The sequence below is a fragment of the Macadamia integrifolia genome, chromosome 6 (genome assembly GCF_013358625.1).
Source record: "Macadamia integrifolia cultivar HAES 741 chromosome 6, SCU_Mint_v3, whole genome shotgun sequence".
NCBI lineage: Eukaryota > Viridiplantae > Streptophyta > Magnoliopsida > Proteales > Proteaceae > Macadamia > Macadamia integrifolia.
In genome coordinates, this window is record NC_056562.1 from 9,456,020 (window position 1) to 9,468,175 (window position 12,156).

The window sequence follows — 12,156 nt, forward strand, 5'->3', positions numbered from 1 at the left end:
TTACCCTTTTTATATTACACATGTGAAAACACCGATAAATTTTTGAAACAATATTCCCAAATTCACGTCTACAAAATACATCACACAATAACATTCACCATCACTAAATTTTAATCACTTTTATAATCACATATTATATGTAAACACAATTCAATAATTATACCCCAGTATATCTCAGTAGTACAAGCTTATCAAACACCACATCAAACAATCATACCACACCTTTGTTGTAATCCCATTATAATCCCACTTACCCTCAGCCTGCATGTTTCCTACTTCCACCCTCTAAGCTTTTAATGCTCAAGTCAATCACCACCTTCAATTAGTTACATCTCCTATTAATATCCTAGTTCAAAACTAATTCAATACCCCACTTTTCCCCAAAGTCAACAAGTCAGCCTAAAAGTCAACCCTAAGGTTTCAGATCTCGCTCTTGCCCCCCATCTCGCTAATCCAAAAAAGAGAGATCTCACTAGATCTCATCGAGATCATGTATTTTTTCCCAGTCAACTTGGTGGTTGGTCTCAGTGGCTATATGGACTTTGTAGCCCCTGAAAGTTGGTATTCACCCTATTTTAGGCCTTTTAAACACAATGGAAACATCAATTATTTAAAAATCAACGAAAATTGTACTTTGACTTCGTACCCTATGTAAGTAGTCTCCGACTCTTTGGACCTTAGCTGGTATGCTCTATTCCACAATCCACATTCCACAGTCAACACATGACATAACATAATCATAAGAATTTTAGAAACATCATATATAAGAAAAGTAATTCCAAATGTGGATGAGGAGGTGATGCAACAACGCTCCGATTGATCGACCCAAGCCTGCTCCAGAATTCGGACCAAGACCCAGATCCAATTTGGGTTCCAAGTTACTAATTTAGGAAGCAATTAGGATTCTCTATTTTAGTCTTAAGAGTTTTTATTTTGATTTAATATAAGTAAGGCATGTAACCCAAGGAATGAAGTTGATTAATGAAGAAAAATTTGATTGGGAAACCTGCCCTGCGTGGCTGTCTTCTTCCCCCCCCCCCTTCTTTTTTCTTCTTCTTCTTCCTCTTCCCTGCGATCTCTCTTTTCTTTTTTCTTCTTCCCTCTTTATTTCTACTTATTCTTCTTCTCTGGTTTTCTTCTCGGTTTCCCTGTTAGCCGACTGTAGCAGCCCATCAAGTTTTTTTCAATCTTCTTCATACCCAAATCTGTTGGCCTGAGACTTCGATGAGCAGTTGCAAAACCTAAGGTGATTCAGATATTTGAATCTGAGATCAAAAGCCTTCCTGATTTGTGAGTTTCCATAGCTAACTTCAGAACTGAACTTACCCTACCGCCAGACCTGGTTCAGGTCCTCCAATATCTCTTGTTGTAGGTTCCTTCAAGCTGAATCTTAGGATTCTTGGGAGGGCAGGTTGTGGCGATGCATTACCAGGAATATTAGACCCAACTGATACATATTGAAGGAGTTCTTTCCTTCTCTCTATTTCCTTGCTCTTCTGCCTCTTATGTTGTTTGTCCAGAGGTTGAAGACAACCCCAAAACAGAATCATGGGTTGTTTAACCTATTTAATAATTCAACCCCTTTTTCCTCTATTGCCCTTCCCTTTACCTGGTTATTACCTAAGTTTCAGTTTACCCATCTTTCCAAGAATATCCCTCACTCACCTCACGTTACTCCCTTCCTCTAAAGTGAGAATTCAAGAAGTCTTTAGGGTTTTGTCTTTTGTGTAAAAGTCCTTTTGTTTTACTTCCATATTGTTGCCCTCTACTTTATCCTACGGTGTATCCTATGATACATATCGGTACTCATCGATACACCACCGAGACACACCGATACGTTATGATACGCATTGATATGTACCGATACTCTATGGGAAATAAAAAATCGAGCTGAAATATATGTTTCAGTATGTATCGGTGCGTATTAGTATGTATTGACCGATACGGTGCACTACAGTCATACAATGGCCAAGATGGGTCATTTTTTTTAAAAAAACACGATTTTTTGAGGGGTTTTTGTTCCAAAGTTGCTGCCAACCATTTTTCTCTCTAAATAAAGTGGAACACAAGGTTGGGAATAAGGATTTTACATTTATGGGATGACTACAAACCTTGGACTCATAGTGCGATACTCTCAATTTAGTGTTTATGCATGATACATGTTATCTATAGCTTTTTTTAACTATTTTTTTATGCAAAAGTGTATAAAAAGTGTTTCCTCTCCATTTATGTGCGTATATTTAGCGTATCTCAGATACGATATGATAACCTCCAATACGTATCTTGATTTTGGTTGACCGATATGGTGACCGATACCGATACTTTAATCCTTGTATATAACCCATCCCAAAGCTTATTTTCTACTAAAATAAGCCCAATTAGATATTAAATCTACTTCACCCCTCTTTATAAGATTTGAACCTCTAACCTCTCACCCCTTCAAGTCACATTCACTAGTTTAACACATTAAGTTATTATTTAAAGCTTAAATTCAAATATTTAAATAAACTTAGAAAAACAATATAAAAGAAATATATATTCTATGGTTCCAAATTTTGGGGCATTACAATCCCACTTGAAGTGACCATTAGAGAAAAATAGCCATTGGAAAATTGGCTTGGTCATCTGTAGGCATACTGGTTGACCCCCACTTTAGCTGTTTGCATCCTGTCGATCGCTTGGCCAACCGGTTGATGGAGGCTTCTATAAATGAAAATGGATTTCCTCTCAGGAGGTTAGTTCTGTCAAGAACTGGTCGGCTACTTCACTTCACCGATTGGGTTGGTAAAAAATTTGGATCTGGCTAACTGGATAAACAACCAGATGGTTGAAATTATTTATTATTAAGCTTTGTGTTTTTCGGGATTTTTTACAGAAAAAATTCCAACATGGTCTATTTGAGAGGTCGTTGGGCATCTCCTAAGGTCCATCTCCCGACTCCTAAGGTCCATCTAAGTTAGGTTTATGATACGCATGTGTACAATCGTGTCTAAATACAATTCTTCAGTCTTCCTTGAACCTCCATTTCATCAATCTTTGTCCTCATTCAACCTTTCTTGAATTTCAATTTCTCCACAATTTGATGTCTTCAAGAGTTTTTCCATACATCACTTTAATTCTTTGGTTGAAATCTCTAGAAGGCATAATGCTTGAAGGCAATAGTTGAATAACTTTATATATATTTTTATCATCAAAACCAACTTAGGAGTGTGGGTATTTCCCCAACAATATATACATTAAATCTGGCCTAGGATGTATGGAATTTGCCTTGGGTGCCTTGATCTCTCTAAGGCATTGCCTAGGCATTGAGGCCACTTGCCACTGCTGTTGCATTCGTTGGCACCATAACAAGTATGCTTGATTTGCAGTTGGTTGTGTTGCTGAATTTATACAATAGCATTCATGATGCTACTTTGAAACTTCCCTTTTGTTCTTCAAGTGGCTTTTAATTACTGTGATTTTTAGTAGTCAGTGGTCTTACAAAAATTTCACAAGCTGATTAGATATTTTAACTGATTTATCCTTTCCCTTACTGGACATAAAATGTAGTTAAGTCTATACTGGTAGATAAAAATTTTAATGAAGATTTCTTTTTGCTTGGAGACTTAGTGATGGTAAGAATTTGTGAGAAAAGACATGTGATGTAAATAAGTCACTTGGGCTTATTTTATTGCAAATAAGCCTTGGGTTGTGTTATGTATGTGTTGGACCTTTGATCCCATAGGTTTTATTTGAAATGGACCACTTTAATAGGCATAAAATATGGGTAAAAGGTAGGAAAACGGGATTTTGTTCATTAGTTTAATTAGTTGCTATTTAATTCAATAAAGGCCCATTAGGCCATTAGTTGGTTGTAAAGTCCTATATGGACTATTAGTTAGTTAGTCATACTCCATGTTGGAGTCATAAAGTCAAGTCCTAATCCTATTTTGAATTATCAGTTGTAGTAGGAGTGTCTAGTCCTATTGGGAAACTAGCTCGTAGTATGAGTATGATTGTAAACTTCCCTCTCTGTAAATAGAGAGGCATATGTACCATTATTGGAGAGATTTGAATGAAAGAAAGTTTGCATTTATGAAAGAAAGTTTGCATTTATGAAAGAAAGTTTGCAATTAAATGCTTAGAGCAGCTGAGATAGTTGTGGGTGAGAAGCCCTGGCTGAGATAGCCACTTCCTTTATTGTCTTTCACCCTTCTCAACCCCCCATCTATTTTATTTGTCTTTTTTTATTTTATTTGCTGTAACATTCAAGAGATATAATTCAGATTCTGATAAAAGTCTCTAGAAATCAGAACCGATCAGCAATCCTAGTGGGAATAGGAGAGAGATCGATCTTCTCTCTTTCTCTCTTCTGTACTCTGTTAAGCCAAGTCTTCAATCAGGGTATTCCGGGCCTCATAAGGGTCCCGCGATCCTTACCTAGTCATTGTTGGAAGCATTCAACTGCTGTTCTTGAGGTTCTTCTCAGTTTTCTTTCCTAGGTCAGAAAATCAAGAAAGCTTGTAACTTCACAACTAGCTGTCAGAATCCTCTCAACTTTGGGGGTTTTTGTACCCTTCTTAGGGACTATCTACGCCCAAGAGTACAACTCAATCGGACTCCTACAGCCCTAGCCGCACCTCTCTCTCTCTCTAGCTCTATAACAGGTCTTTCTCCCTCCTATCGGGTTAGGTTTTGGGCTGGTTTTGCTCCTCTATGGGTATTGTAGCCTTGCGGGTTTATTTGATGGTATTATTTCTTTGATTCTTGCTCCTATTTGTATTTTTTGGGGTTATAAACTGCGGAGTTAGTTACTTGTAATCTACTCCTGCATTAACATGGCTTCGGGTTAACAACAAACATGGGTTTAAATGGAGTTAACTGACAAAATGATATGTGTAGCGGAACTAATTTAGTTGCGTAGTGGAGTTGAGAGTTAGTAATGGATGATAAGGTTCTCTTCTCCTCCCCTTTTATATGGGTGGATGGGTTCACCATTAAATGAAAGGGAAATTTACTGCGCCACCCCCTGGAGAATGCCACAATGATAAGACCACCCCCTCTGTTTCACCAAATTATTCTCAGACCCCCTACCGTTAGTCACTGGTAACTGAAGAATCAAAATAACAGTTATACCCTTGTCATTAAAACTCATGTTTTAACCCAAAGCCGATCGAAGCTGCGATCAAAATAATTGAATGGAAACTGAAACTGAACTGAGTAGAAAGACGTGGAGAACTCAATTTCAGTGCTAATGCGAACCAAAATCGTGAAACTGATGATTCTATACGGAGACAACAAGGTAGGAAAAAAACCCTTAATAAGAATCCCAAATAAAGATAAACCCAACATAGAGAGACAAAGAGGAGCCAAGAAATAGGGCAAAATAGAACATAAGGAAGCTCAGAACCAAAACCCATTACGAACATTCACTAAATCTGCAAAAATGGTTCGTTCATCAACATTTTCTTTCATTTGCTATGATAAACGAAATGAGAATTAAAAACAAAAAAGGTACAGAAAAGAATTGAAAAACTCACAGGAGATGAATTGAATATGGCAGAATCATTTCCTGAAGAAACCTCTGATCGGTGGTGCTCCTCATTGAAGATGAATCTTGTTCCCAATTCTTGACATGGGAATTTAAGAACCCCTGCCATGATTTCTTTTCTTGCTTTTCCTTACTTTCCCCTGATAATTCGTTTGTGTCCTGCACACACATAGTTTCGACTCTCTCTTGGGTATGGGAAATTACAAACAGAAATGAACTGAAAAGGAAGGAAGGAAGAATGAGAGCGAGAGAGAGAATATTTTAGAGAAGAAAGAGAAGATTCCGAGAATATTTAGCGATCCGTATAATGGGGATAGTAATGTAGAACTAGGATTGACAAGTCAACCTAGTCCCAATGTTGCAGAATACTCTTGGAGAACATTAGATCAAATATCAGAATAGTTCAAAACAGATTAATAACAAGGATGAGATCAGATCTGAGATTAAGAATATCAATCTCAGATTATAGGGTGTCAGAAATCAGAATAGAAGCAGATAATAAGGGGACTAATGGAATGATGAATTATGTCTACACAGGTTCTGAAAATTGCTAACAGAGTATGCAATTTTCTGGGCAGAACTGAGAAGGAAAACTGAATTTAATACCTATAAGAACTTGAGCAGATCAATAACACTTTGTGTAGTTGAGAGAAGAAGAAGATGAGTTAAGGAAGAGGACCTCTTGTGCTTCACACCGCTGAGAGTCAATTGGATCAAACACCAATTCCATCAGCCTTGATCAAACACAAAACAAATCTCCATGTAGAAGACAATAGCAACAACCATTAATTTTTTTATCAAAATCATCTAGGCCTTTAGGAGCCTCCTCTTCTTTATTTATAATGTTAATGGGGGAGGGAATTACAAAATAGAAGGTTCCTTAAAAAGGAAACCAAATATTCTCCTAATACAATAGCTACTAAAAACTGAAATTAGAAACTAACTGAAATTAGAAACTAACTGAAAAAGGAAACTAACTACTAAGGACTTGACTTAATTAATAACTTGACTCATAAGGAAACAAATATAACTCAAATCAAGCCCAACTAGAAAGGAAACTAATGAAAATGGAAACTAACTAGTAATCCCGTACTCAATCTTAGAGCCCCCTTTTTAGACCCATAAACGTGGTCTATTACACTCAAAACACATGGGATCAAAAGCCTAACATGTATGGAACCCAACCCTAGGCTTATTCCTAATAAAACAAGCCTATTTTGGTAATTAATCTGCATCAACTCTCCCGGTCTTAAAAGAACTCGACTCCGTCGAGTTAGGTCGTGCTCCTAAGATTCCCTTGTAAATCGCTCGCCGATGAGGTGGCACATATCTCGAAACAGAAGGGAGCATAACTCCAAGAGGAGGGAGAGTAGGTTGATGTGTCACCGGAGCAGGAGTCAGTCGACGTCGTGGCATGTCTGATAATGCATGTGGCCTCATTAAGTACATACGACCTCCTTGCTTCACCTTTATAGTGTTCCGTGCGCCATCATAGAGAATGCCTGCATGTCGCTGCCAAGGTCGCCCTAGAAGAATGTCGCAGTGCGCCAATGAGGTGACCAAGCAGGTGACATGGTACTGTAGTGGCCCAAACTGTAGATGTACTCGAACAACTGCAGTGGCCTCTTCTCGAGCTGTGGGTCCAAAACCTCGCACGTGAATCTTCTTGAAAAGCTGCTTCTGTGGAAGGTTGTGTGCTCGAACAAATTCAGCAGATATAAAATTTGCTTCTGCCCCAGTATCAACAATTGCATGAACAGCAATAGGGTCGGAGCCGTGCAGGAGAGTACCCTTCTGTCTGAAGAGAGGAGCCTTATCAACTAGTCTATTCGAAAAAGATGAAAGGCTAGCTGAATGAGCTTCTACATCCTCATCTTCATCATCAATAATATCATTGTCCTCGAGGGGATAAGGATATAAATGAGATTCATCTTCACTCTTCTCTGTTGGCTGCTTCTCTGCTACGTTCACAGAACGAGTCCTGTTGGGACACTTGTTAGGAATAGTGACCCTTCTCGCCACAACTATGGCATATAATATTCTTCACCCCAACACTATCCTTGTTGAACTCTGACCTTTTTTCTTCAACTCTGCTAGCTTCAGGCTTCTTTTCCTCCATACGCGGTGGAGGTCTATAAACTGAAGAAGTCTTGAGCATACCCTTCCAATAAATGGACTTCTCTTCAGCTGTCTTGGCATGAGCCGCTGCCACATCAACAGACCTGAAATCAGTGTTAGCCAACTCAAGTCGAATCTCAGTACTTAACCCACTGATATATCGCATCATCCGTTGCTGGTCTGTTTCCTGAAGCCGACACCTTGAAGACAGTTTGTGGAATTCGAGGGTGTAAGAATCCACATCTTTGTTCCCTTGTTGCAAGTTAAGTAATTTATGAAACATTACCTTTTCATAATTAAGGGGAACAAATTTTTCAGTCAGGATCTGCTTCATGACCTCCCAATTGATAACGGGTCCAAGTCTTCTGACAAACCTTGCATGTAGTACATCATCCCACCATGAACATGCATACCCAATAAACTTGGTGATGATAAGTTCACACTTCTTCACGTCTGGAAGAGACTTATACGCAAAAATTCTCTCCACTTTGGTAAGCCAGTCAAGAAATTCCTCAGGTCCTTTTTCACCACTGAACTCGGGAACCTCCACTTTGATGCCATAATCTCTGTCAGAAAATTGCCGGGTAACATCCTGGGGAACAACCGGATCAGATTGCTGCCTTTGAGGTGTGTCTTCGATCCGTAAAGTGTTGAGCTGAGGGGGTAATGTAGAGGATCCTTCTTCAGCTCGCTTGTCGGACCTCCTCATAAAGGCAATCATCTCTTCCATAAACTTATCAAACTTGGCTTCAGTCCTCTCAAGCCTAGCATCAGTATTCTATTGGTTCTCGGCTAACTCACGATACAATTTGTGCAACTCAGCATTGGTGATGTGACTTGCCATGGTTAGAAAATTGCAGGAAAACCTGGCTCTGATACCACTTAATGTAGAACTAGGATTGACAAGTCAACCTAGTCCCAATGTTGCAGAATACTCTTGGAGAACATTAGATCAAATATTAGAATAATTCAAAACAGATTAATAACAAGGATGAGATCAGATCTGAGATTAAGAATATCAATCTCAGATTATAGGGTGTCAGAAATCAGAATAGAAGCCGATAATAAGGGGACTAATGGAATGATGAATTAGGTCTACACAGGTTCTGAAAATTGCTAACAGAGTGCAATTTTCTGGGCAGAACTGAGAAGGAAAGCTGAATTTAATACCTGTAAGACTTGAGCAGATCAATAACACTTTGTGTAGTTGAGAGAAGAAGAAGATGAGTTAAGGAAGAGGACCTCTTGTGCTTCACACCGCTGAGAGTCAATTGGATCAAACACCAATTCCATCAGCCTTGATCAAACACAAGACAAATCTCCATGTAGAAGACAATAGCAACAACCATTAATTTTTTTATCAAAATCATCTAGGCCTTTAGGAGCCTCCTCTTCTTTATTTATAATGTTAATGGGGGAGGGAATTACAAAATAGAAGGTTCCTCAAAAAGGAAACCAAATATTCTCCTAATACAATAGCTACTAAAAACTGAAATTAGAAACTAACTGAAATTAGAAACTAGTTGAAAAAGGAAACTAACTACTAAGGACTTGACTCAATTAATAACTTGACTCATAAGGAAACAAATATAACTCAAATCAAGCCCAACTAGAAAGGAAACTAATGAAAATGGAAACTAACTAGTAATCCCGTACTCAATCTTAGAGCCCCCTTTTTAGACCCATAAAAGTGGTCTATTACACTCAAAACACATGGGATCAAAAGCCTAACATGTATGGAACCCAACCCTAGGCTTATTCCTAATAAAACAAGCCTATTTTGGTAATTAATCTGCATCACCTTGTTGCTGACTTGTTCTTAAATTATTCACCGTAAGAAATTGGGAAAAATAAGTGCTGCCTATAACATACCTGTTGTCTCATCTAATGCCTCTTCCCAATCTTGTGGCAGTGGTAAAGGCGTTGGGCTTTGTGGAACAGTAGCAGACTCAACTGGGATCTCCCATTGACTTTTCCCTGTACTTCCATTATAATAATACACGGAACCACTTCCAGGGTCTTTTGCCTCCACCTACACAAAAAAGGAGTAGAAATGGCTGAGTAAGAAAAAGCAATCAAATTTCTGAAGAATACCATAGAATTGTGATTTCCTAGATTGTTAGTCAGGAATAGGGGAAAAGGAATTCATAAGCAATCTACACTTGAAGAGTTAAAATATGAGTTCTATCTCAAACTTTCTCTAATTTCAACAATATGTTAATTTCTTTTAACCAAAGTAAGAAGTTATTGATTTCCCTTCCTTCTAATTTGCGATCAAAGAAAAAGGATAAATTCCCAAAATTTATGAAACCATAGTTTTCAACTCGTTATCCATTTCCATTTTCCACATGTTCTTTGACCACTCTTATAGTACTATAGTAGTCTGCCACAAATTTTAGAACTTTTTCCCACAGAAACTTGAACACACATTCGGTATAGTTGCCAATTTTTTATTATAATGGGGCCAGTGATTGCATCCAAATTTCAAGTCTGAAACCAAGATTGAGATGTCATGTATGACATGCTTATTAACCTAATTAAAAATTATTAGCTAATGCCAGCAAGAGAGAATATTTACATGAAATGACATTGATGAAGTAAAAGCAAACACATCGCACATTCATTAGCAGTACCATGATGAAAAGAAGGATTTGCAATAAAAATTCAGACTAACCCATCCAGGAGGCAATCTGGCAACTGCTACAGTTTCTACTGACAGAGTCTCCCACTTCTGAAATTCAAAATTTGAAGATAATTGTTAACAATAAAACAAGGGGAGTGGTTTTATGCACAGTCGTGCATGGTGCACAATCACGCACACAGCCGTTGGAAGGCGGTAAGGAGGGTGCACTGTAGATCCTCGTCCCCCATCCAATGGTTGTATAGCCATGCATCATGGATGGCCATGCACAAAACCTTTTGCCATAAAATAATAGAACTGTTTGAGATGGGGAAATAAATGATGCAATCAATAAGGAAAGCTTAAGAGCATGGTTTTAAGTATCGGTGCGTATCGTGCCAAATCGGCCGATACGTATCCGTATCGGTAGGCATCGACACGATACATACCGATACGCTACGGGGAATTTTGGACCTCTTTTTGTGTATCGGCGTATCGTACGTATCGTATCGTATCATGCCGTACCGTATCGGTACCGATACGTACGATACTCTACGATACGAACTTTTGAAAATCTGAAAATTCCCGAGAGTATCGGTACCGTATCGGTACGTATCGAAGGTATCGTGCAGTATCGAGCCGTATCGTACTGTATTGGTACGATACGGCTACTTAAGTGTGAATTTTTTGTTGTTTGAAACAAACACTTCACACTCTCACCAACAGTTTTCTAGATTTTTTATATGTTATGTAAAAACAAGTGTTCTACAACTTCCATGAAAATTTTTGATTTTTCTCAAAAAAAAATATATTTTAAATTTTTTTATTCCGAAATTAATTTAAAAAGAAAAAAGAAAAAAGAAAAATCCCCAAAATTTTTTTTTTTTTAGAAAATTTAGTTCATTCAACTCTTAAAAATAATGTCATAACTTATAATTACTAAATACATGATTTCAAATGAAGCCCACATTTTTTCCCCAAAAAAGTGAGGGTTTCAATTTTTTTTTTATTTCTCAGATCTACTCAAATATATTGGTCCACACTTTGTTGATTTTTTATATGTTATTTAAAAACGTTTAATCTACAACTTCTATAAAAAAATTAATTTTTGTATAATGAATGGGAGACCCACTACCATAAATATTTTGATTGGGGTAAATATTGTGCTTGTATTCGACAAGTGCAGAATATCATCGTAGTTGCTCCTATTGAAGAAGAAGGTCCTAGCCACGGATTTGAACCACCACGACACTCTTCACGGCACTCATCACAGTGGCAATGGCAATGAAGAAATAAAAAACTGTAAGAAACTCAAACCTCATCATTTTGAACATTTTCAACTCAATATATTTGTCTATCAATACGATACCCTCTACTTAAGTATTTATGCATTATACATGTTATATATAACTTTTTTTAACTATTTTTTTATGCAAAAGTGTATAAAAATGTGTTCCCTATCCATTTATGTGCGTATCTTTAGCGTATCTCCGATACGATACGATACCCTCCGATACGTATCTTAATTTTGACCGACCAATACGGCGACCGATTTCGATACTTTAATCCTTGGCGATTGCACACGTCACTCTAAATAATTATGACATAACATAACCCACAAGCACAAAAATCGTCTACGGTGGGCACTACCACTAACCGCAAAGGATTTGAACTCAATCCACACCTCCAATTTACTATTGTTTCCACATTCTGGTTATCTACAGACTGCCTATTTCACACTCCGTATTTTAAGAACTTTAATATTAATGTATATGATTGCGATAATGTTGTGCATTACAGATTTGATATGATGATACGTGCTAAAGTGTAATTGATTGTCTAATATTTAAAGTATAATAAATTCGGAGCCATAACACATTATATTTAA

General features: G+C 37.6%; 1 long non-coding RNA gene across 1 annotated transcript; it reads right to left on the reverse strand.

Annotated features, from left to right (window-relative positions):
- Positions 1 to 9,518: 9,518 nt before the first annotated feature.
- On the reverse strand, positions 9,519 to 10,723 carry LOC122082438. The gene is made up of 2 exons (XR_006141315.1): positions 10,323 to 10,723; positions 9,519 to 9,680 (listed from the first exon to the last, which is right to left on the reverse strand). It is a non-coding gene; the product is annotated as an uncharacterized LOC122082438 (long non-coding RNA).
- Between the last annotated feature and the right edge of the window lie 1,433 nt (positions 10,724 to 12,156).